Below are 27,578 nucleotides of genomic sequence, written 5' to 3' on the forward strand. Positions count from 1 at the left end.
AATAGGGTTATAAATGAACTGAGCTGTTTATGAATAGCTTGAGCTTGACTTGGGAAAAAGCTTGTTTTATGTTTGATTTTTTAGAAAACAAGCAAAGTTCAACCCTTAAGTTTAGGCTTGATTGCTTCTTAGGATAAAAAAATTAGGCTTGATTATTAAATGAGCCAAGCTTAAACATAATAATATGTTCATGAACAAGCTCGTGAATATGAGACTCGATTTAACTTTATATAATATTATATTTTTATATGTATACTTGTCTAAAAATATATTTATATAAACTTGAAATTAGATTGTATAAGTTTTTCAATAGGTTTATAAAATCTTCTTTGGTGAAGAACTCGAGTTCGACTCCAAGGCTGTAAATGAGCCAAAACGAGTATTAAACGTTTAGGCTTGTTCATTTAAATTTTTTTTTGAACACGAGTCGAGCTCGTGATTATTATCAAACAAGATTTTATTTTCAAACTTTGCTCATTTTCTTGTCAAGCAAGCTTGAGCTTGTTCACGACCTACTTGATAAACTTTTTTTTCCCTATATAGTGTGAAACCATGACTAAAATGTTTTACCTTTTCATAATTTTATGAATTTTGACTATGAATAGACAATTTATATCATTAATAAGCTACATATGATAGTTTAATATCATATGAACCTATTGACAAACTTATACAATCTAATTTCAAGTCTATATAAATATTGTGGTGGCGTTAGCCCAACAACCCTAGGTTGTTTGGGCCCAAACCCCCAATTTATTAGTATTCTAGATTGGTTTAGCCCACAATGGGAGATCCCAGAAGTGGGTTGTATTGTGATGGACGATATCCTAGTTCTACTTTGGTAATGGGCTACTTCAAATTCAACCTAGCCGAGAAGGTTTTCAAACAGCCAAGCTCCCTTTCTGAAGTCTGAGCAAGACTTCTGTGTTCCCAAGACTATGTTCTCACTTTTCTCTCGTGTGTGTCTCTCCTAATTTTTGTTCTAACTTTCAATTCTTACCCCTCCCTTCTAATTTATACTCTTGTTTCAATAAGTCTACCTTGATGAGGGAATATTTTGCCTAACAGTGGGTCCTTCCACCCACGGAGTTTGGGTGGCTTCTTGGGTTTTGTTCACAATTCTATCATGTCTTATCATGTATCAGAGATAGTCCCTAATGTCCTGTCATTTAAGTGACACTTTAGTAAATTGTGCCCGACGCAAAATCTTGTTTTCGGTGGACGGATTCCCCAAATGCATTACTTTATATCCTCAACTTATACGGACATTTGTTGGAATGTTTTGCTGAGGTAGGGTCCTCTACCTAGGACATTTCATTATTCACTTGGCTAGTATGGGCCTATCTTGGGCTGAGACAACCCTGAGTGGGCCTAAATTGTTTTGGGGATGGGCTGACCCTTTTTGCCCACCCACAAATATATTTTTATACAAGTATACATATAAAAATATTATATTATATATAGTTAAATCAAGTCTGTGAATATATATATATATATATATAATATTAGATTGATATTTGCAACTAAATATGATATTACATGTATCAAATACATGTATCTACCCTCTTATATAGGGTGGTGGACCCCACACATTATCCTATTCATGATAGATTTTCTCTTGCAAATGTGGTGGATTCATAAACAAGGTATGATAGGCAGGCTTAACAAACATAATGAAAGTCTTCTTTTGTTAAATGCATTTCATTTATGTCAATTTCCTTTAGTTATAGAGTAGAACAAGAACCCACTTTTTTTTTTCTTTTGGGGGGGGGGGGGGGTAAATAATGATAATATTAAAGAAGAGGAGAGGAGCACAGCTCATCAGCGAAACTTTTTTTTTTCTTTTGGGGGGGGGGGGGGGTAAATAATGATAATATTAAAGAAGAGGAGAGGAGCACAGCTCATCAGCGACAATAAGGGCCCACGATGTGATAGTGCTGATGGGGATGGTTCCCCAAGTCTTACAAAAGGAGGCCCAACGGGCCCAATTGTGAGCAAACCGTTACAAGATCTGGGCAAAAAGAATATACAACATCCGAAATAACAAGGGAGAAAATTTCTTATAGCTGCAATAATGGTTTGGAACTCCCAACCCAAATGGAGACTTGAATCATTAATGCAGTCTATTATAATTTTTGCATCTCCTTTGAAGTGAACATACTTGTAGACGAGGAGAGCAGCTGAGGATACAACAAGCAGGGCAGCATCTGCCTCAGCTTCAGCAGGGGAGCAATAGATGGCCTTGCTTGTATTGACAGCAGAGATGGTGCCACGGCCCATGGAAGTCTCTATAGGCGGAGGCTAGAAAAGCTTCTTGGTTGGAAAAGGATGCCTCAAAGTTGATTTTCATCCATTTATTTGGAGGGGACCAAGAAGATTGTTGCTGGTTTGGGAGGGTAGAGATCCATCCCCTTGAATATAGTTCTCTTTAACTTGAATTTCTAGACTAATTTGATAGTTTTCTAAAATCAGTGCACTCCAAGAAATGGTTTTATTTTGCAATTGTTGCTTGCTATTTTAATTGATGAGGAATTGGTCTTAGAGCACTCACATCCTTGGTATATATAAAAAAAAGTGTAAAATTGATATAGTTTTGCCTAAAAATGACATGTATCAATCAGTGTATAATTGTGTAAATTTATAAGTTAGCTAATTTACACTGTTTATTTTGCATTTTGAATCTATATATTAAATTAGAAACAACAAAACTACAAGTGGTCTTTTCAATTGCTCTGAAACTTTCGCTTTTAAAAACTTCTGTACAAAATTAACTATCTTCCAAAATAAAATTGTCATCTTTTGATACCATTAAATGATGAGGAAGACGAAGATTTTGTGGGGAAAATGGTTGCTTGGTGAATGGGGGAAATGAGGTCATTTGTAATGCTAGTGAGATTTGAAGGAAAAGTTCAGTCATTGTGAGTTTTGGTGCAAATGGTTTAGTGAGAATTTGATGTGGGAGAGTGGTTCTCGGTGAAAGTAAGCGAAACCAAAGCACAAGGGTTGATGTATATAACTAATTTGTGAAGATTATGATGGGTGTCCATAATTCTTAGTAGTGCCAATGTTTTTTATAGCAAAGAAAAATACAATATGAAGAAGACGAAACATGGTTAAACAAATGAACAAACCCAATGATCCATTTGATTTCAACAGAGAGAGAGAGAGAGAGTACACCCTCTGTAAATAGCCCCACATTTTTTTTTTTTTTGAGAATGTAAATGGCTCCTCACATGCTTGTATGTGACTAATAACTTAAAAAAAAAAAAAATAATAATAATGTAATCTGACGTGGCAATACTGGTGTCAGTCCACGTGGAAGTTAAATAATATATTATTTTGACTGTTAGCCAAGTCAACATTTTTCATTCATCATTCGTAACAAGGACCATTTTGATACAACACCAAAATGTTAAAAACCAAGTTGACACATTTAAAATGTTAATGACCAAATTGAAATTAGGTGTTACGGTTAGGGACCAAATATATATTTTATCCTAAAATATTTTAAACTGAATGACAAAACTCAACCTACTACACTAGCACTATATTAATTATTAACACACATAGCCACACTTATCCATATATAAATAATACAATAAGTGTCTACTTAACAAATCAAAACAATCACTAACTTTACTATTTTTTTACTTGAATCACTAACTTTATAACAAAAAGTTATTATAACATGATAACAATACACACATATGTAACAAATCATTTATATTTCCTAATTATTAATTTATATAAAGTTATATTATATTTAGATTATGCACGCACATGTTCACACACATCACAATTCACACATATAATAATAATAATAATAATGCACACAATTAGTATCAGACCATGCACTCACACACATATAATATAAATTTATAATAAAAAGAGAAGCGCTCATAACTCAAAAACACTCACTCGTTACTCTGAGAGAGAGAGAGAGAGAGAGAGAGAGAGAGAGAGAGAGAGAGAGAGAGAGAGAGAGAGAGAGAGAGAGAGATTTATGATCTGTGATCTGTGATTTGTGATGTTATTTGGTTTTGGAATGAGCTGATCTGTGTTATTGTTTAGTTTTGGACTGGGCTAATTTGTAATCAAGGCGTGCAAAATTTAAGCCAGGATATACAAAATAATTTTAAAGGTAAATTAAACTATTAATATACTTTATATATATATATATATATCAAGTTGGGGTTCAAATAATCAAGGTGAACAACATATAGTGCCACTCGTGATTACAGTCCTATCATACAATACACACTACTATATGGACTGAAATCGTGTTTGCAATTAAAATTCTGAAAATATGTTTTGAAAACATGATTTCAAAATGGAGTGTGCAATAACAAGTGTATAATAAAATTTTCCCAATAGAAAACAAAACCATTTTTCTTACTTTAAACAATATCAATTCACCAAAATTTACAAACATGGAGACCGCAACCAACAATAGTTATATATTTTTCACGTGCTACAAGGACACGTGCAATAGTGAGTGTATAATTATTTCAAGTGAGTCATGTGCTACAAGAAATCATGTCATAGAGAGAGAGAGAGAGAGAGAGAGAGAGAGAGAGAGAGAGAGAGAGAGAGAGAGAGAGAGAGAGAGAGAGATTTGTGATTTGTGATGTTGTTTGATTTTGGGATGGGTTGATTTGTGTTATTGTTTGGTTTTGGACTAGGTTGATCTATGATCAAGGTATGCAAGATTTAAGCTAGGGTATCCCAAATAATTTTGAAAGTAAATTAAACTTTTAAAAAAGATATTATATATATATATATATATAAAATTTTTTTTTAAGTCGAGGTTCAAATAACGGTTGCGACCGGTGGCAGAAGGCTGGGTAGACGGTTGTGGAAGCCAAGTAGACAATGGCAAAGCCATCAAAGTTTTAATGCTCGATTAATTTGGATAAGAAAGGAAGAATGTGAAACTCACAAAATCAGCTTTTAAGACTGCTACTGGATCATCTTTATGCTCATCATGAATTATGTTCAAGTTAAAAGAGTCCAGCCAAATGAATCATCAAATCCAGAGCCAACATTACTGGCATTTGGGATTTTAACATACACAAATGTAGATTATCACTTCAAATAAGCTCTATTGCAAGGAAAACATTTCATATTATAAAGAGGTGCCTGCAGAAGCCATGAATACTAATATTCGCAGATATGGCATAAGTGCAGTATGATAAGGATCTTCACAATGAAATTCCTGCCAGGGTGTATGAAATTGGACTAGACCAATTGGTCCATATATCAAAAAAAAAAAAAAAATGAAGAAAAAAGACACATCTTTTCTAGTAAAATCTAATTTACCTGACCTCATTGTTTTCATACATTAGTATTATTTAGAATTTGGAAGGACACATTTTTTCTTATCTATCTATTTGCTATTTGAGGTTATCAGCTCAGTAACCAAACAAGTGACTTAGAACTCTTTTACGTTTCAACCTCTAGCTTGACTTTATAAACAACCATCCATGTTTGCATGTGGAAATGTAATATTAATGAAAATGGGGGATGCAAGAATTCTCCATAGCTCGAAATATTAAACATAGGGGGAAAATTTTTAAAATCGAAATGCATAATATATTTGGTTTGCAATAGGTAACAATTTTCTTAAAGTATCATCTGTAGGCAATCATTTGTAGCATAAGGACAAACAAGATACACCCAGAATTGCAGACAAGAAAACTCCAGTGAGCAATTTTATCTGTAAAAAAATATAAACATCAACCTTGAACAGAATCTACTCAACTAAAGGTCTGCATTAGACACAGAACACAATGGAAAAGCATACAAGGTAGGCCTACCTTAAATACATAGTTTGCAATGTCTCTCACAGTCCTGTAATGTTAGGGCCTACAAATAGATAAGAATTTGGAAGTCTATAAAAAACACTAACTTGTAATTAGGTTAGTCAAATGTGATTCCAAAAGGGGAAAAAAAATACACTTCTCCTTTTCCTTTTTATTAGAAACTAAAAGTCTGTCCACAACGTCATCATCACATATTTCCCATTCTCCAGTTAGTTGTTAGACATTATCCCTTGTTTATATAAATTTTCCTTTACCATTGTTTATATATATACAAGAATCTGTATTTGTTGATTTTAGGCTAAAGTCCATAGCACACTAATTTGGGGGTGTTTGAATTTTACACCCAGGATTTTCAAAATTTTGATTTTACCATTTGAAGTCAAATTCCGTTTGTAACATAAATTTGCCAAAATGTTTAGTTTGTCCAATAAAATGATGCCATGTGGCATAATAAAAATGATGTAACATCATTTTATTAGACAAACTAAACACACATTATAACATTCCAAATACTTAAAAAAAAAAAAATTACATCCTTATGCTTCGTTTGAGATTCATAAGGAAATGAAATGATCATTAAGCCCTCATTTGAGAGTTTTAATAGAGGGAATAAAAATTCAATTCTTTTGTTTGGGAGTTTAAATAGGAGGGAATGGAATGGTTAGGGGGAAATACTTATTCTTTTCTATTTTCTCAAAACCTTAAATTTTCATTCTCTCCAAAATTGGGAGGAATTGGAAGGAATGAAATTAGATTTAATGAATTTTTTACTAACTCCCAAAATACACCTACTTTATTTTGAAATTTTACAGCACCCTCAAGCTGAGTTAGCCCATCACAGGAAAGACACAGAATTGAGCACAGATTTGTATGTGCGGAAAAAAATATTCAGAAATATTCATAAATCACCATCATCTCCAGTACAAATTATCCTAGAGAGCCTAAAGAAAAAAAAAATTCAAGAAACATGAAATATAATAGAATCCATCAACAATTTTTTAACTTGGGTATTGCAATTGACAATGATCCAGCAAATCATAGCTCCAAAATAAGTAGCACCTAATAATACTTGCAGAACCATCACCTAAAAAAAAATTACATTATAATGGAGAAATGGTACATAAAAGGAAAAAAATATATAAGTTCCCAAAAACGACCACATTTCGACCTACTTCTATGAAACCTTTGCCAGAGTCAAACTTGTTTGATATGAAAATAAACTCTTACAAGTGAGTTAACAAGCATATTCAAGACCAACACATAAAAATATGACAATAATAAACACATAGCATGGCTTAGCTCGTGTTTAACTACCATAAAAATTGAAAAATACAAAGTTCAACTTAAAGCATACAATCCAAAAGTTCATAATTACATGAAAGTGCTTATAACATACAATCTAGAAAGTCCTTTATAAATATGACATCCCAAATGAAGTTTCATAATTCAACCTAACACAATTCAACTAAAATATAAGTTCCATAAAACTCATCAAATGCTAAGCATAACATTTGATCAAGTTGGAGCAACCAAAAGAGAGTGCAAGAGTACCATCCATAGATTCCTTGTTGATGTCCAAATCATAACATCTTCCTCAATCTCATCCAATCTTCATTTGTGCAGTTTCTATGGCAAAAAATACAAATATTAATAGTTACAACATATAATCATTAAAAGTGTAACTTCTGATTGTGAACAACTTAGACCAACTAACAAAGCCGCAGATAAAGCAAACGAAACATAAGAGGATACCTATGTAATAATCTTGTCAAAATTCAGTATTAGTAAATGACATATTTCATTTAAGCTACATTCTTAGAACTCAATATAGAGAATTCTGAAGCCTTCAAAAGGAATTACACATTTCCATTTAAACATGGATACCTATCTATTTTGCAAAAATCAATAGTTTTTATCCTCATGCCAGATTTACAACCATAGTCAGATAGGTCTACAACTAAGTTAACCATTAAAACCTATATGACTACAATGTGAATATTGTCATATGCTTACCTACCCATTAAAAGGTCTCCAAAAGAAAAATATTTGTACGAAGTTGAGCCCATTGTAGTTTTTGTCAATCAAGGAAAAAAGCATCTCTCTCCCTCTCACACTCACACACACACACATGCAAATAGGACATAAATCCTCATAAAGATTGAGCCCGTTAGCTATCATAAGTCTTTGTTATGCTCTATTTTTTTTTAAAAGTTTTATAATGTTATCGAAAATGAAAACGCTACTCTATGTTCATGATCAAGAACACAAAGAACCTTGGAAGAAAATCGACAAGGAAGTTGGAAATTAAAAATTGTGGTACAATTAGTAAAACCCCATGTCCTAGACAAATCAAACAAGATATGAAGCAGGATAGTCTTTAATTCAATAGGTCTATCAACCTCCTCAAAATTGTGACCGTCATGCTCCTTCCACACTAATCACATCACGCATGCCAACACCAAATTCCATACATTCGGGAATATTTTTCAAACCAATTACGCCAACCAAAAAGAATGGGTGCTATTTTGTCCACAACACCCAATAAATCCAAAAATCATAAACACATTGCTACATAAAGCATGAGCAATATCGCAATGGATCAAAAGATAATCCACTGTTTACCTACTGCATCTACACATACAACACCAATTGACTAGCAGTAAACCCCTCTTGTTGAGGTTATCAATTGTAAGAATCCTACCCCACGAAGCTGTCCACAAAAAGAATGACACCTTCTTGGGTACCTTGGCACACCAAATACTCTTCCATGGAAATAAATGAGCATTAATTCCACAGAAACCATTAGGTTCTGAAATGTTACAGCACCCTCAACCGAGTAAGCCCAACATAGGAAAGACACAAAACTAAGCATGGATTTTTATGTGCAGAATATAAATCACCCTCATCTCTATTACAAATTAACCTAGAGAGCCTAAAAAAAAAAACAAAATCAGAAATATGAAATATAATAGAATCCACCAACAAATTTTTAACTTGGGTACTGCAATTGACAATGATCTAGCAAATCATAGCTCCAAAATAAGTAGCACCTAATAGTACTTGCAGAACCAACCTTTGAAAACCATAGACACCAAAATAGACAGAGAAAAGTTAAAAAACAAACAAAAGCATGCAAAAATAACGATACAAAGGAGGGGGAAAATCAATTAAGATAAAAGACACAGTATATATGAACATGAAAGATGGATAAATTAAATTTCAATGGCACGTTCAACTGGTAAAAGAAGATAACAATAAAATATGACAAAAGTAACCAATCGGTAATTTAACTAACCTCAATTGGGGCCATCAATTCTGGTGGCTTATCCCAGGTAGACTCACCTATCCTCTTATTGTAATAATATCTAGAAAAAAACAAGAATCAATCAGAGTAAGCTACTAAGAAAAGAACACTGAATGCCACCAACCACTTCCAAGATTTTCTAAAATTCAAATTGGAATGTTAAACTATTAAGATGAAGCATGAGGTCAATAACATTGCAGGACACAAGCAGAAATGATAGGACCTGCAGCCACAGCAAAAAAATTACCTAATCTCTTGCCAATCAGATGAGGAGTGTTGATTAAGGCTAGGAACAGTTACTGCCTGAAAATCCAAATTAGAGATTCCAAAACTATAACTAGTCAAATTTCACAAAACAAAAACAGATAAATCAATGCACAAGGACTAAAGCTAGATACAAAAATTTATTAGTATCATATCTAAGCAATAATCAGAATCCTAATTCCCTAATTCAAAGTTTCTCATGATTTCCTTAATTTTAGCCACTGTAGTACATTTCCAGTGTACTTGGATTGGTTACTGCAAAATATCACTATCCTCCCGCTCCGGTTATCTACCCTTCATTTCATACTCACCTTACCTCTCAGGTAGTCTGCCCTTCACTTGGATTACATTTTGTTTAAATTACAAAAATCCATTACTACGCTAACCATAGTTGTTAGTATCGTATGATACGCGATGTGTATCATATGTAAAAAGTTCATGTTCTGATCGGGTCCGAGGTGGCAGTTTGTCCACCTGGAAATCAAGTCTTAGAAACTTGATTTATATATCGACGCTCAAAGACTTGATTTGTTCTTTAAATAATCAGACTGAAAAGATGAAATTTCAACAAGTACAAAACACAAACACAGATCAGAGAAAGAACCCATCAGATCAGATTCAGATCAGAGAGAGAAAGAACCCATTACATCAGAGAGAGAAAGACCTGGGTCGCGTGCTGTGACCTGGGTCGCGCTGCTGCGACCCGCGCGACCTAGGCCAGTCCTGCTCTTGGAAGGCTTGATGTTCAGGCTAGTCCTCGTCGTCCAAGTCTTGATGTTCTTGGAAGGCGGCTCCTGCTCTGATAGTAGCACCAAGAAATGTTTTGCTGGGTAAGAAAATGTGAGAAGATGAAGATAATAATAAGGAACGGAACCCATCAAACACGTGCTGGGAATTGGAAAAGAGAAAACATTATATAAATTGAGTGTTAGAGACTCGATTTCTAGGTGGTCGCCACGTGAAAAAAATGCCACATCAGACGTGATCAACCCATGAAAATCGAGTCTTTGAGACTCGATTTATAGTCCAAAATCGAGCCTCTTAGACTCGAGATGCTAGTAAAAAATAAAGTTTGAAACGTGGCCTACTAATTATAATGTTTGAAAATTAGGATTAATTTCCCGTTTTGGTCATTTTCTAAAATTCAAATCGGATTGTTAAACTATTATGAGGTCAATAACATTGCAGGACACAAGCAGAAATGATAGGACTTGCAGCCATAGCAAAAAATTAGCTAATCTCTTGCCAATCAAATGAGGAGTGTTGATTAAGGTTAGGAGCAGTTACTGCCTGAAAATCCAAATTAGAGATTCCAAAACTATAACTAGTCAGTTTTCACAAAACAAAAACAGATAAATCAATGCACAAGGACTAAAGCTAGATACAAAAATTTATTAGTATCATATTTAAGCAATAATCAGAATCCTAATTCAAAGTTTCTCACAATTTCCTTAATTTCAACCACTGTAGTACATTTCCAATGTACTTGGGTTGGTTACTGCAAAATATCACTATCCTCTCGCTTCGGTTATCTACCCTTCATTTCATACTCACCTAACCTCACCTCTCAGGTAATCTGCCATTCACTTGGATTACATTTTGTTTAAATTACAAAAATCCATTACTATAGTTGTCAGTATCGTACAATACGCGATACGTATCATATGTAAAAGTTCCATATTGTAAGAGCGCATTATAAGTGCTCATGAATCATATGATACAATATGCGTATTGTAAAATCGTATGCATAGTACAATACATAATCAAATGTTTTAAAATGGGGTTTTTATGTGTTTAAAATTTGTACTTTTATTTGTCATAAGTTATACGGTGCAATGATCAGTAACCCACAAAAGTTAGCAAGTAAACCTAGTCTAAAGAAAAAATTGCAACCTTGTCATCTTTTTAGTTATACATTAATTAACCAGGAAGTTTTAGGTGATTGAATCCACTTTCTATATTAATAAAATAGAGACTTGGGATCACATTTACAATTCTCTATACCATGAGGATGCAATGATGAGATTGAAAAAAACGAAAACAAAGAAGCATCACCTTCTCCAAATTAATGAGATATTAATATGTATTAAATATTATTGAGAAATTTCATACTTCATGAACAAGAATAATTTTTTTCAAGAAACTTGAAAAGCACATAAAAAAAAAATAGTGAAACACAAAGAAAAGGAAGAAGAAAATATGCGACCCTCGTAACTTTTTAACTGAAGAGATTAGAATGAAATAAAATGTAACAACAAAAAAACACTTACAGAATCTGTAGAAGGGATGACTAAAGGTTGTTGACCAGTCTGCAGTATTGGTGTCGCAAATGCTACACTCCGACGTTTAAAGGATAACCAAGGTTGCCCACGTACAACAGGTGCAAGCATTTGAGATGTTGGTTGGAACTGGGACAATGCACTAATATCATTGGGCAGGCCACGCACATGATTTGTTACAGGAGGGACCCTTGGTTGACTCAGATTAGTAGGCATTGCAACATTTGAGGGAGACCCCTGTACCATAGGCTGAGATGCCGATGGAACACATGTTTGTCCTTGCAGGGTTGGAACAACTGGCTGAAACTGCCGCCAAAGAAATTTCCCATGACACAATAGCTCAAGACTCTTATAAAATAACAAATGATAAAACATGGATGGGAAAGGAAATTACTTGCATAGATAAAGATGAACCAGGAACAAAAGAATTAAAAAAATAAATAAATGTCACATGCCTTTGTATAAAATCTAAATAAAGTGTGAGCATATATATGAGATTAAAAAGGTTTTACTATAAGCAAATATTCATTCAAAAATGATTAATTGAACAGACCAAAAAACAAAGAATAGGATTAGAAACAGCTAAGCTGAGCACAATGTCAAGCCAAAGTGAAAGCATCATGTTCACATACTCACATTCAAGTCAATTTTAATTGAAAAAGAACTAGGTTTCAATCAAGAAAGGTAAGAATTATATTTTCATAATTTGAGGGACGCAAACAAAAATTACTGAGATACACAAATGCTCATAAAAAAGGACCACATTTCAACCTACTTCTATGAAACCTTTGCCAGAGTCAACTTGTTTTATATGAAATAAACTCATACAGCTGAGTTAACAAGCATATTCAAAGTGTGTAACCACCCCATAAAAATATGGCAATAATAAATACATAGCATGGCTCGGCTCGTCTTTTAACTACCATGATGTCATGTAAACTCCTATATTCACATAGGTTGCTTGTTATATAGAGATGTTAACACCCATATACCATAGTCACTGCATAAGATGGTGGAGTAGAGACTCACCTGTTCCTTAAAAGTAAGAGACTCACCATCAGAATTATCTTCTGAAATCTTTGGTTTCTTCTGCTTTGATGTATAAGTGCAGTGATTCCTGCAAGTCAGGTTACTATTAGTAGCATATGAGACAATTGTTAAGTCTTTGTAAAGAGGTGAGAGAAACTTACAGCAACTGGGCATCCAAGATATCTATGCTGTGATCCATGGGATACTTGTGGGTGGCCACAACCGAAATATTCAGGTCCTTGAAACCTTCTTGGTCTGGGTCCATGTTAGATATTTTAGAAACAACAATTGTGACACAATACAAGTAAGGAATTTCAATGCACTTTTCACGTCGCCTCTGCCTNGATGAACTTTCGTCGGCCATAGAATAGAATAGAAGAGAGTTTGGGAATTTGTGAACGGGATGAGAGGAAATAGGGGTTATATACTTTTTGGTTTCGCCTGTGTGCAGTTTCCTCTATTGGGCCATCCTTGTCTCTTGTACTCTTTGGGCCTAATTTTTGTTCGTTTGGGACATTAGGCCCAGATCGTGTCATCTATTGTTGTTAACTTTTCTTGTTCTGGGCCTTAGGGCCAACTCTAGCTTGTTTTGGGATATTAGACCCACTTCATGCCTATACCCTTTAGGCCCACTTCTTCCTTCTTAGACCTTAGGTCCGTGGATTTTTGGGTTAACAATTTGCATTTTATTTTTTATGGTTCAATATGATCACTGGCTGCATGCTTATTCAAGTCGGACGGCAAGATATTATAAATGTCCTGAAAACATGATTTTTTAGTGTCCAAAAGGGCTTCTACACTGGGAGAAATGATCAACAGCAACTAATGGTCTATTTGCAAAGATTATTTTTGTCTACTTATTTTACTATTTAGCTTATTTTTGCTATTTTACTATTTAGCTTATTTTTGCTATTATTCATAAGTCTTACTGCACTTTTTGATACTATTTATTAGTATTACTGTACTATTTCAGCTAATTTTTACCAGTACTTTTAGTAAAAAGTTTTTAGTTTCAGCAAAATAAATGGATCACAAACGGACACTAAATGTAGCATGAATAAATAGTTTTTATTTTTATTTTTTTTAGAACAAATAAATAGTTAAGCTCAGTGACATGGGATTACAATATAGTTAAAAGACTATTTTCGATGCTGGTATTAGATCATCCAATCCTTGCAGAAGTTTGAGAAAAGGAAAAACCCTGTTCAAGTTTGAGAATATGTGGCGCCAACCCCATGATTTACTGTTTAACTGAGGGAGTTGTGAAACAACTATATTGTAGTAGGAACAACTAGCTTCAATCTAGTGAGAAGCTACTTATATTAGAGATTTTTGACCCATCTAATGGGGACTTTGTATAAAATATTGGCTAAGGTGCTAGCCAACATATTAAGAAGGTATTGGGTAATCTACTATTAAATTCACAAAATTCTTTTGTGGAAGGTAGATAATAGATTTGGATTTAATAGCAAATGAAGTCCTGGATTTCAAAGTTTGTAGTAGATCCAATGGATCATTTGTAAGTTGTACTTAGAGAAGGTGTATGATTATGTCAATTGGAATAGTCTCCTTTCTTTTCGTTCTCTTTTTGTTCTTTTCTTTCCCTCATTTCTCCTGTTCTCCTTGCTTGCTGCTCCTTTTTATTTTTCTATCATTCAAAAAACACCATGAGTATCCTCTAAAGTAAAGGGTTTACAGTGGGAGATAGATGATAATTTAGAACTTCTCTTACTTGAGTCTCCTTTTAATATGCTGTCATTTAGGACAGGAACAAGAAGAAAATGGAAACTTCCAGCGACCGAAGACTATATATTTACTATAAGAAAAACTAAGTTTTATTGGGTTTCGCACTTACAGGTTATATGGCATGGATGCAAGATGAACAGTATGCAACTAAGTCTAGTAAATAATTGTCTTTAGTACTTCTTGTGTAGATATATTGTATCGTACAGATTACAATTTGTATGTTAGATCTGTTTTTGGCATTTGCAATTGAGGATCAGACAGATCCATTCCATTTCCATCCAATTAGATATCACTTGAGCTGTGGATATTAGAATAAATGAAATTGTGCTTTTGTTTAATGAAAGCTTTTGCAAGAATAAAAAAACCATTTACTTGATGAACCGGGGTTTCTTTCCTCCAGATTCATTCCTGTTAGATAAGGTTGATAAGATAAGGCATATAAACGCTACAGGTAATTATCACCCATACATTGTGATCGTGGTATATAGTAACTATTGAAGCAGAGTAATCTACTTGGAAGGATGATACATGCGTGGTGTTTATTGATGTAATATTAAACATGTGTCATGTCCTAGAGAATTGTTTGATAACTGCCTCCTTATTTTTCATTTTCTTTTCATTTAAGCAAAAATTATTTCTTAGTGGCTTCTAGATTGATAGTTAAATAGAAGATCATCCATTCCATGCGGGCTGGTTCGTGATTGGTAGCTGGTGTGATGTTAGAATATATAGAGGGTGAATCCCTGAGTAGCCCTAACGTTTAGAAAATTTATTTAATTAAAATATGGCTTTTACTTTTGTATAAGTATGTTGTTAATTCTTATCATAATGTGTGTAGTAATTTTTTGTTATTTTTAATTTTCTAACGATTTATAATTTTTTTTCATTATTTCATGATTGTTCTTTTCCTGTATACGAATTTTGTTTGTTTAAGGTTGTATTTCATATCTAAACTTTTACAAGAACACATGTATGTCATGATCTAGGTAAAAATGTATTTTATACCAGGGCACATATAGGAACAATGTTCATAAGTATATGTTTCAAAATTTCTGAACATTGGGTTGATCTAAGTAGATCAGTATGTTAACTTCTATAAACAGATGGATTTTATAAGAATGTCTGTGAATTGGGGACATTGCAGCCCTCTTTGGTATCAAGGACAAAAAGTTATAACTGAGGACATCAACTTAACAAATCTCTTAAGTCTAAACCCAACTAATTGGGTCAGCCATAAAGATTTGTCATTTGTATGCTGTGACATCATATACTATATATTAGAAGCCGTGATTATGTCAAGTGACTATTCGCTCAATACGACAAGTAGCTACAAGCTCCTCATGCCAAGTGGCTCTCCTTATTTTAAAAATTGGGTAAATTACATAATTCTTCAATAGTTTGGGGTTGTTTCAAATTAAATCATAAATTTTATTTACTTTTTTAATTAAAACCATTACCTTTTTAAATTGCTTCAATTCACTATTTACATAAGTCTATGTTAACTAGAAGCAATAGAAACTCACATAAAATTTAGCTAAAATCTATCCAAACACACACACACACACACACACAAAATCATTCCATGTAAACTTATAATAAAAATAAATTATTTAGTTATTGTTATCAAAACATTTACAATAAAGTATAATAAGTAATTTAGCCACACACACGCCACCCATGCACCCACACCCTATAGATTTAGCCTACTGTTTTCTGATAGTAAGATTTAAACCTAAGACCTACCACAACCACAACCAACTCTTTGACAAATCAGCCACCTCGCAAGGACCCTTGGTTTTCAGCTAGTTTTGGTACTCAGTAACTGCAGGAAATTAGTTCTACTCTTTAATGGGTTTGCAAAGCCAGATTGGAGGGAAAGAACAATGATGGCAGATCTTAGTCACTGCAACAAGCTGGTTTAGTGTTTAAGCTGATTTTTGTTCCGAACGTTGTCCTAGAAAATGTCTGGAACTTAGCTAAGTTGGCTACTGATGTGCCAACTCACTTTTGTTGACCTCATATGGTTCAGTTTGTAACTTCACTGTTTGTATTTCTTCCTTTACTGGTATCAAAAAAACAAAAACAAAAAAAAAAAAAAAAACTCTTCTTTTGTGTTCTAATTCATGACTAACCCTTGTGGACAAAAACAGCAAAGGGTTTCATTCTAGTAAGTTGGGCTCTTGCACAGGCTTAGTACTTTTTATTCCATCGTAAAGCATATAGAGGATTTCCTTTGATTGAGAATAATACTTGCCCTTCTCCCAATATGTAGGGTGCTCTTCTTTTGGGCCATCCCAAATTTTTTGGGAGTTTCCAAAAATGAAAGCATCTATCCATTTAACATCTCTATTACCCTTTAATTTCACATCACATTTTCTCAAATTTGGACCCACCTTTTCACTTGAATGAGGGCATTTTAGGATGATTATGTTGTTTACCTTGTTTCATAAGAATGAATTTTCAATGCCCATCTATTTTCAGATGAGGGAGTAAGACTTTGGTGGTGTACAGTTGTATCTGATTATGTTATTGACTTATCATTTAGCTTGAGTGTGATAAAACCAGAAAGTTTCTCTCAAAGTATATGTGACCATTAACTTAAGACTTAATTGTTACGAGGGTGAAGAATAGTAAGATTACTTATCAAATGATGCAGTAATTCTATGTCATTGCTACATAAGTAGTGTACATATTAAGGTGTGGATAAGCAGTTCATAGCCAACTTATCTTCAAGTAACCAACTGTCAACCTAAAATTATGGGAAAACTTTCCTTCATTCCAAGTGTAATTATATGTATAAACTGGAATGAGGTTTCAGAAAGAGGCATCATCGCCTTGAACTAAGGATGTGGTTCTACATAAGTTCAGTATGCTTGATGGAAAATTCATCATTAAAAAGAATTTCTTTCATCTTTTTTACTTTCTAATAAGTATTGTTTTTCTCTCATATCTCAAGAATGAACAGTTGGGCGGACCATTCAGAGTTCTTTATTTGCAGACACCTTGATTAACTCAAGGAATGAAGCTGTTTTATAGTTAGCATGCAATTACTTTCTGTCAATATTTCACATATATGTCCTTCAAGTTCTGATTTCATATTTCTTTCCTATAGACAATAAACATACTAATGTGTATCACTATCAACAGGTTGTTCCAAATGCTGGACACTCTGCTAATGAGCCAGGCATAGCTGCAGAACTTGTCACTGCAAATGAGAGGCTGAAAAATATCATCAAGAAGAATGGACTTTGAAAGGACCTGCACAGCACACATCAGAAGATGAGAAACAAGCTTCTTGTTTGATGTTCCTAGATGATGACATCTGAGAGAATTAAGGTTCCAAATAATTGAAGCTAGTTTAGTGGAATATAATGTATGTTGAGTTTTAATGTGTTTAGAGGGTATAATTAAGATTGTTTATTGCTCCACATTGGCACTGCTTCTATCACCAGAATGAAGACCTTGCTAGTCAACAGAGCCATGGTTTTCCCATCCCACTTGATTTATTTCTTGAAACTTGGAATTTTTGGTTCAATACACTGCAAGAGTGTGCAGGGGCTATACTTTTATTCAAAATTATTCATCAGGAGCAGCCTAGGTAAGCAAGAGAAGTGCTCATTTGACTGATGGAGGTGATCTCTTGAACATAATAATGCATTAATCTATAGCATTTTGTAGATTTGTGTATTGCAAAATGGGGCTTGTGGTCTGTCTGGATAGTACCAATGTTACAGATATGGAAATTATTTATCTTGGAATAAATTTTTATGTTCATATGAAGAAGTTTGGTGGCATTCCTGTGAGCTGGACCGCGAACTGAATGGTTACCCTTTTCGTTTCACCAAAACCACTTAAATGGTTGGCATGCCCTCTGCTGAAAGAAGCACTATGGAGTATTACCCCTCTTGCCCAATTGAAACCTAAGGACCCAAGGACTTGTCTCTCCATTTGTGAGGGTTTTGCTGCCATTAGTCTTTCTAAAAAAGACAAAGTATATATTAAGGCTCAGTGGTCTCATGCTTTGAACATGAAAGTTTTTGGTAGAAATGTAGGGTACTTGTATGTTGTCAAAGATTTAGAACCCTGTGGAACCTAGTGTGACAAAGCTCATGATCTTATTAGAAAATTACCTTTTGATGGAGAAATGACTATTGATACCATTGGCTTCATAGGGGGTTGTGGCTGCTTCAGCATTCTGGACTGGGCCAATGTGGAAGTCCTTTCCTTGATTAAGCAGGAAATTCATGCCTTGGTTAAGGTAAAAGACTCTACTGACTCTTAACTCTTAAGTTGTAGTTTGTTAGTCCTATACTTGTTAAAGATGTTTGTTGTGGAGGAACCTATGTAGTGGCAGGTCCTCGTGACCTCCCTTGGGTGATTTTTGGAGATTCAAACAATTTCCTGAAGAAGAAAAATATGGGGGTCGTAATATCTGTACTAAAAGAGTGTGCATATAAGGATTGCCTGAATCACTGTCAGATGATAGAGCTTAGGATTTTTGGACAAAAGCTTACCTACTCAAAATATGAAGGCTGCCAGATCTAATTCAAAAAGAATTGCTAGATGCTGCATAAACACAAGCCAATCTAGAGGTGTTTTCTTTAAGCAAGAGTTCCTCACTCAAGTTAAGTCTTATCACTGTCCACTTCTTTTGAACCTTTTTCCCAGTAGAGATGCTGGTTTGATCAAGCCATAATAAATCTAGGAAGGTACTTGGGGCTTTCCCATCAACAAGAAAGGAGAGAGATAGAAATGATTCAATTTTGAAATAGAAGTGCAAGCAAAATTGGCAGGTTGGAATTGTCATTGTCCTCATCAAATCAAATCTACCTCTTCAACTGTGACCAAAAGTTAAGTGTGAATTTGCGTAATCAAGTTTGAGACCTTGGACTGTGTCTTTGAGATTGAATTTTGATTATTAAGTCATTGCGCTATCATGCGATGGGTCTCACGTCGAGTATATACTAGATTGGTTTGAGTTATATAAATGATTACAAAAGGTTCAAATTTGATTAATCCTTGTGTGGGAATAGCAAAGGTGTGACTAAATTTTAATTTGTTAGTGACATGGGTGTCAATTGCTAGCTAACAATATCCCATTCAGTTTGAGAATAAGCTTTCCCCGATGGGGAATAACAACAGTAAAATAATAAGCGATAGGACTGACACATTGTTTATTTGAAACTACACATAATTGTTATGTAAAATTAAACAAGGTTTTAATCATGAAAATTAAGTAAAGTCAAAGGAACAACGTGCTTTAAACAGCAGTAAGCAGGACATATTTTTCTTATAATTTTTTAAAAATGTATCAGAGACTTACAAATCAATCATCGTTTGTTGTTCTGTCCACTTTCCTTTCACCATCTTCGTGCACATCATACTCAGGTTCACTTTTTCCATGGACGTTTTAATTTTTCTGAGATTGGAAACAAAATATCAATTGTATAGCTCCATGAATCTCAGTTATTAGAGGAAAAATAGTTTGATAATAAACTTACCAGGCATACATTTTTAAGAATTCTTTCTGAGTTTCTAACCAGAGGCCTTGGATCTGTTGTAATTTCTTTCAGAGGGGCAAGTTTTGTCTCCGAGTTTGCTTCCTTAAGAATCCCTCTTTCCTAAAACAACTTAATTGACATCAGATATGAAGGAAAAAATTTTTACTGTCTCTTTAAACAGACTGCGCTGAAAAAGTTCACATACATCAGTTCTTAGCCTAAAAGGCTTGGGATTTGTGGGCTTTAGTTTCCTATACTTCACACTAAGAGCACTGGTGGCAGGGCAGCAGAGATGGAACAGTCTTTTAAAGTCTTACCTGTTACTCAGTTAATCTGCATCATTTTTGCAAGTTGGGAAATGAGACTAGGATGAACAGTTTGTACAGAAGCAGATCTGAAAAAAAAATATGATGTTCTAGCAGAGAGGCAACCTTTTGTGATACTTTGAAGTGTCATGCTTCCCCAGAGTTACTCTTTCTCGGCGCCCATTATACTGATTCTGCACACTGTAGTCATTTACCACAAAAATATTGTTGATATATTATCTACAAGAAAATAAGACCATCATGATAACAAGAAATTGTGAACACACAAGTTCAATACCTGTTAACATCTGATGCCAAAATCGTTTTTCTTTTCATCATTATCTAAGACTCACTGTCATTTTCTGTATCATCACAGGTCGCGGCATTTTCCTCATCATTGTTTTTCTTGACTTTATGAATTTCCCTTCTCCCTGAACTTGATATTATTTTCTCCTCATAATCACTTCCTCCACTAGTCCCTTCAGCTGCTCCACTTAGAGATTGGGAATTGGGAACATCTTTTTCTACTGAATCCCTTTCTTCAAAACTTGATAGGGCAATAATGTCACCTCTTGAAGAACCTGAGAAAACTTAAACTGAATTCTCAACTTTCTGTGATTTCACAGTTTTCGAATACTCTTCACACCCATTTCCTTAACTGCTATTAGAAGTACCTGATGCAGAGTACACTTCAAAAGAACCACCCCTTGATTTCTCATCCATATCCATGTCACTAGAATCGTCCCCTTCATGAGGCACACAATCATGAGGGGATTGTGTCTATTTCATTTTTCTTTCTCTACAAAATTCTTGAAGTTTTGGCTTCCTGGACCTTGCGATTGTGAGAATGCAAGGAATTGAAAACCCGGCTTTTAGCCTCTCATCCTCTTAATGGTTTTCATGAAGCATCTCTAGGCAATGGTTTGTTATGGCCTAATACTTGCGTCTTTCCACTGGTAACCGCAAACTTCTTCATTGCTGAACATATTGTTCTCACAGGCATATTCAATCCTGCCAAAATCTTTGCCTTTACGGCTTTGTTTGGTGAGTTAAATACTAGAGCCTTTGCTATGACAATATTCTTTTTGCACAGAAATAGTTGTTGCTTTTGGGTTTCAAACACTTCTAAATGTATTAGGATTTGAGGTGCTTTCAATTCCTTAGTCGTAAGAGCCTTAGACACATCAAAAGATTGCTTTGCCTTTAAATCTGGGGTTGCACTGAGCTTAGTAGGTGGTCTGGCTTTCAATTTCGTATCAACCAATTTTTGAGAAATTGATGAAATGAGGCTTATATTGGGACTTCTTGCTGCCATGACCTGTATGGTTAAAAGCCATCATCTCTAATTTAGAATGAAGACACTTTGAGGAAGAGTTAAATTTAAAGAAAGGACTACCCTGAAGAACAAAAATTTTGTAGATTGCTTCGGAATCCATTTCTTCCTCATGCTTCTGGTCACATCATAAAACACAATTAATATAAACATAGGGCAACTCAAGTCAATTGAGTGAAAATTGCAAGACATAGTTTAGCAATTAAAACTTAAAAGTCTCACAGACTCCGACTACATGCTAATCAACAGGTGTATTGAACTCAAAAGTGTGTTCAAATTCCATTAGAAAAAAAAAACACTATGCACTGAGATATTAAAATGGATGACAGGGATCTTGAGCAATAGTGGGATCAATTAATTTTGTAACTGTTTATTTCCTTATATATGAATATAATTTCAACATAACCAGGAAACCTCAATAGCTGTATGATCCACCAATCTTTGAAAGTCTTGGGGAGCAAGTAAATTTTTTAAAAGATGATTTTTTGTTTAAAGTACAGTGGTACTTTTATCCACTTCTAACAAATAAGCAATACGCTCTAATTTAAGTTGTCTTTTTCTCTTTTTCTCTTCTCATAAATCTAACAACTAATGCAATAAATTATAGTAGGTACCTCATACCAAGATTTTATCTAACAATATCAATATTGATCATGGTTTATATTAAAATCATATTCAATACCTTGTCTTTCTTTCAAGTTTTCATTAACTTATACTGGGATTTTAGACAAAGATTTTGATTTCTTGCCATGGCTTGAAATTCAATCAGATCTTATTAAAAAAATTTCAAAAGGGAAGAAAAAAAAAAAACCGATGGTTTTTCTTTTCCCCACTCCCCTCCTTCCTTTTTGAAGTAGATTGGATACTGTACTGATACCTGGGCAGCTTGACTTGTGGTTAAATCCAGCAACAATGGCATGAACAAAGAAGCAAGACATGATTGAAGAAGTTTCGTTAGGCACGGATATTCAACGGCTTGACCTGACTCACTTGAATGAGTTCAGAGCAGATTCACACACGGCAGTTTTGGTGTCCATAACACATGGGTTGATGTCTCTTATGAGGCCAGTATCTCCAATTTGTGTCATAGAATAATTCAATGTGCCCATCACATATTATGGCCAAAATTATATAGAACAAAGAGGGAGGAAAAAAAAACCTATTGCATTAGCAGAAAGTGTATTTATTTACTAGAAGAAAGACTAGGATTTAGAGGATCAAGATGAATTATAAATCACTCACACTCCAAGAATAAACAAAATTTTTTACTTTTTATTTTTAAAAAGCTCTACTTCTAATACAATGGCATTTTTTATTATACACCACGTATGCTGATAGACAAAGTCCTAGGAGAATACAACCAGAAAATTAAGTCCTAAGTTCAAGGACCGAGTAATGCAGATGAGCAATAACCAAACAATATTTTCCTCTCAAGAACAAATAGCCCCTTGTTTCAACTGTTCCAAGAACAAGGTCTAGTTTTGACTTTGTTATGGTTAACACTGATTATTTGAGAATCTTAAATATTCTTACAATGACTATTCAATTTCTTCATTTGCTTAGCTAACCTCTCTTCTAACAGAAGAGCCTCAACATAAGAACAAAGTCTACTTTTGATAATGCAAGAAAGAATTTGGATTTCAGAGAAGCAAAAAGGATTGCAAAAAGTGATTGAATGAATAAATAAACCATTTTGAATGTCTGACATATCGAGCCTTTAATATCACCCCAAGAAATAAAGCATCCTTAAAAGAAAAATGAATGCAAAATGACAAATCAAAAGAAAAAATTACCAGGTGGGCATCTGCTCTGAACTTACCCAAATGAGTAAGGTCATGCCATTGAATCTCTGTGCCAGTACCTCAAAAATAATATTAGGTGATTCAGATGTCTTGCTTCTTTTTTCCATTTCACTTTTTCCTTTGGAAAAATGTTTTAACTTTAAAAAATGTACATCTTAATTTAATTTCATGCCATTCAAGAAACTGAAATCTTTGTCCATCCCAGCATAAGTTAATGAAAACTTGAAAGAAATTACAGGTATTGAATGTGATTTTAAAATGGACCATGATCAATATTGGTATTGAGAAACAATACATAAAATCTTGGTAAGAAGGCAAGAAAGTGTGGTGTGCCATCATCAATTCATACCTGGACTTCCTTGAGTGGCTCATAGAAGCAGCTTCTACTTGCCACCATAAAAATGCATAGGCAATTGCAAACTCCAGAACTTGAGTGTCTCGCTTGGAACATCTTTTTGTATGTAGGAGATCATATACTCAAGAAAAACTTTTAAGTCCATCCAACATCTCAAGGGGAGGAGATATCAGTTGCCTCGCATCATTAAAATACAAGAGGTGTCTCTTTCAGGAATTAACGATAACCCCACCTATTCAAAACCAAATCAGAAAGCATATTCTATTCAGAAAGCTAAGAAAGTGTAAGAGGCCACACTGCCACAGGTGCAGATCATCTCATGAGGTGCCAACTGAAAGGCTTAAGTATATTTAAATTAGAAAGAAATGGACGCGCTGAAGCTTATTGTACCAACCTGAGGACTTTCTGAATTTCTAGCCACTTTTTACTTTCTTTTTTTAAACTAAATTATCTTCCTCCTTTTCTAGTATTAATTCTATACTATCAACTGTCTCCAAGATTTATTTGATTCGTTTTCTTTCTTACTTTTCTACTTATCTCCATACCATAGCCAGATCATTTCATTTAATTCATATGACTCTTTCAACCAGGTACATCTGTCAAACCACCATCTTCCTTTTACAGACTTTATATCATCTTCTTTCATTTCTAGGGTAGACACCTCAAGTAAACATGTTAGAAGAAATGAACTATTATAGGGAGAAAAAAAATACTAATACTTGATGATAAATTTATGCAGGTCATGCCTTTTTGGGTCCACCAACTGGAAAAGCCAAGCTTTAAGCAAATCACCAAGTTAGACTACACCTGCTAAACAAGGATATGACAATGCATTTCGATGTTTAGAAGGGCTCCTTAAGTAGTTTGACTCAGAATTCTTGAAAATAGATACATTTTTGTATTGGTAAGTTACAAGCGCACCCAGTGGGTCTTAAACCCATGACCTCACCCTCCATTCCATTATTATGGAAGAAGGAAGTGCCAGGTGAAATATAGATAAGAAATAGCTCAGTCAACATCTTCTGTGAATTAGCAAAAAAATAGAATACCAAGGGCTAGTACTAATAACAAGGACATCATAGAAGTTGGCCATCTTCTGGAACACCGACGTCAATTCGATATATTCCCTGCAGCCCATCTTGATCGCCAAGATTGACTGTTTTGGCTGCCACCTTTGTTTAATTAGTTGTGACCATGTAAATTATAAGGTTGCGATTCCCAAAATGTATAAAGAATAAACGCAGCTTAAACTATGATAGTTAACAACATTTTGAATTAGATTTAAATTTAGGGTAACAATCAAAACCTTCATCAAGTCAGAACCAAGGAAAATCCTCACTGAGCAGGATAGACCAAGAAAAAAGGAGCAAAACATTTCAACCACTTATGTCATGTATCCAATTCAGAAAACATCCATCAATAAGAATATGAATTGATTATACTTTTTTGATAGAAAGATAAATATGTATTGATTATACTTTTTTGATAGACAGATAAGCATATATTAATTATACTATACAATGCCATTATCTCAAATGAAGGTAATTAGTAAAATGATAAAGCCATAGAAGTTAGCATAGACTATTTTAATTGTTAGAAAGCCTCTACAATAAAAAGGACGGCATATAGTTAGATGAGAATTACAAAACTGGTGGCCACCACATCTTGCAATCCTATCTATCCTTTCACAACATTGAGCGTAAGGATGTTATTAAGTCATTTATTATAACTTAAAAAAATTTCCATGGATAGCATATTTCGAATAGAAAGAAACAATTTTTGTTTCTGAAATACATAAAAGCGAAAAAAAAAAAAAAAAACAGATATATTATCAAATCAAGACATCATGTTGTATATACACCAACAGAATTTTGTTTCCATTAAACTCAATCTGTTATAAATTAATAAACCTATCTTACATCCCCAACTTCTCAAAGAATGCAATCCTTAAACATTCAACCTAAAATTAAGCCCCATATCAAAAAATATCAAAGAAGTTCAACTTATGAATGGAAAATCCCAATGAAAACCACAATCATTTCATACCCACAAATACATACAATCTTCAATACTTTTTTCTTCTTTACTTGTTTTGTGTAAAGCCCATTAATCTCTTCAACCCAGGAAATAACACTGAAAGAGAAGATTTTGCAGATGGGTTCTCTTCCAGCAAGTATTCCTCAACCAACTCTTTCACAGACCTAGCAGACAATGGATGAAAATCCATACTCCAATCTGAAACAAAACCTTTAACCAAAACCCATTTTCCTCTTCATCCATTTTCCTCCACTTCATCTTCACCTCCTCTCCTTTCAAAGCAAGGTACTGGCACAGCTCTGTGAACAGGAGCTCTTTGCTCTTCTTCATGGCCTCCTCTCTTTGCACAAAATGGGTGTTTATCTTTGCCACCTCCAAAGCCAAATCCGACGCAAGCTCTGCATCGCTGATTTTTTTCTTGGCGCACGAGATTTGGTTCTGGGTTTGTTGCTCAAAAGGGTTGTGAAGGGTAAAGTACTGGGATGTAATTTTTGAGGTAGTGGGGTGATTATAGAGGACAAGAAAGGAACTCTCAAAGCCATTAAGGTTTTGTAGAGATGGGTTGTCTTTGATTTTTGAAGAGATTAAGGTTTTGATATTGAAAGTTGAAACAGTGAACTGGACTGTCGGAGAGAGACATTCATAATCAAATATTCATTTGATTTTTTTTTTTTTTTTGGTACATTTGATACCTACAAGCGTAGCCCAAAAATTGATAGTGTGATTTACTTAGTCATGTATGAATTGGACATTGGGCCTAAACTTACTCATTGTATTATCCTCTGGCTTTGCCTATCAGGCTATCAGCAGGATCAGCTATAGGAAGTAGGAAGGCCCATATTTTATTTATTTTTATTTTTTTGAATATTCAAAAAAAAAAAAAAACTTGATAATATAATAGGAATTAGTTTCAAAAAAATTCAGAAAAAAAAAAAAAAAATTAAATGAATTGTTTATTCTTTCTCCACCTTTAAACAAAAATTGATTACTAGAATCCTAACCCAATTAAAAACCGTAAATTGTTTTTAAAAATTACTTTAAGTGTGATGAATTGTCATTGACAATTAATTTCCACTAATAAGTAATAATTTAGACTTTTTATTTTTGTAAACCAACTTCACACATGTTCTTCTATAAAAAAAATTCCTGCATGTTAGATTGTCACCATTAACCATTTAATCTCTTACGTGACTATATGTCAAACAATCTCTTTTTATCTCTCATGAATTTTAATGCTCAAATTAGTTATAACTTATTAGCTTTCTCTTCTTCTTCTTCTTCTTTTTTTCTTTTTTCAATATTATCAAGTTCTATTTAGTTATAAGGAATACCAAGAAAGCATAGAAAACTAATTGTATGTTGTAATAATTCCCATAAAAACAATTCTGGGAAGTTCCAATCTTATACATTTTGGAAGTCAATCAATTAATTATCGAGTACAACATGATGCAAAATTCTCAAAATATAGAAGGTAAATATACTTGGAGTCTTGTGTTTTTAGGGCTGATGAAGGTTATGCTTGTTTAATAAAGAAGTCTTATTTATTAAGAACTCCATATCGAAAAAGAAAATTTTACCCCTATTTTATAATCTTGATAATATGAATATTTTTCTTTCAATTTTTTTTTTATCAAAAATGGTATAATTAAAACAAAGTTGCCAATAATGAGTTTTCAAATAAAGACATACTATATTTAGAGATTAGGGAAAAAAATTTAATAATTTAAGGATATTTTTATTTTTATCAAACAATATTTACATTTTTTTTAAAAGAGTTTTAACCTATGGCGTCTGCTCCTAA

At 33.9% G+C, this 27,578-nt stretch overlaps 1 long non-coding RNA gene across 1 annotated transcript; it reads right to left on the minus strand.

Annotated features, from left to right (window-relative positions):
- Nucleotides 1-17,470: 17,470 nt before the first annotated feature.
- On the minus strand, nt 17,471-22,779 carry LOC136070785 (uncharacterized). The gene is made up of 6 exons (XR_010632031.1): nt 20,549-22,779; nt 20,377-20,451; nt 20,151-20,278; nt 19,946-20,065; nt 19,768-19,863; nt 17,471-17,766 (listed from the first exon to the last, which is right to left on the minus strand). It is a non-coding gene; the product is annotated as an uncharacterized LOC136070785 (long non-coding RNA).
- Between the last annotated feature and the right edge of the window lie 4,799 nt (nt 22,780-27,578).

The sequence above is a fragment of the Quercus suber genome, unplaced genomic scaffold, assembly GCF_002906115.3.
Source record: "Quercus suber isolate HL8 unplaced genomic scaffold, Cork oak 2.0 scaffold_259, whole genome shotgun sequence".
In the NCBI taxonomy this organism is placed as follows: Eukaryota; Viridiplantae; Streptophyta; class Magnoliopsida; order Fagales; family Fagaceae; genus Quercus; species Quercus suber.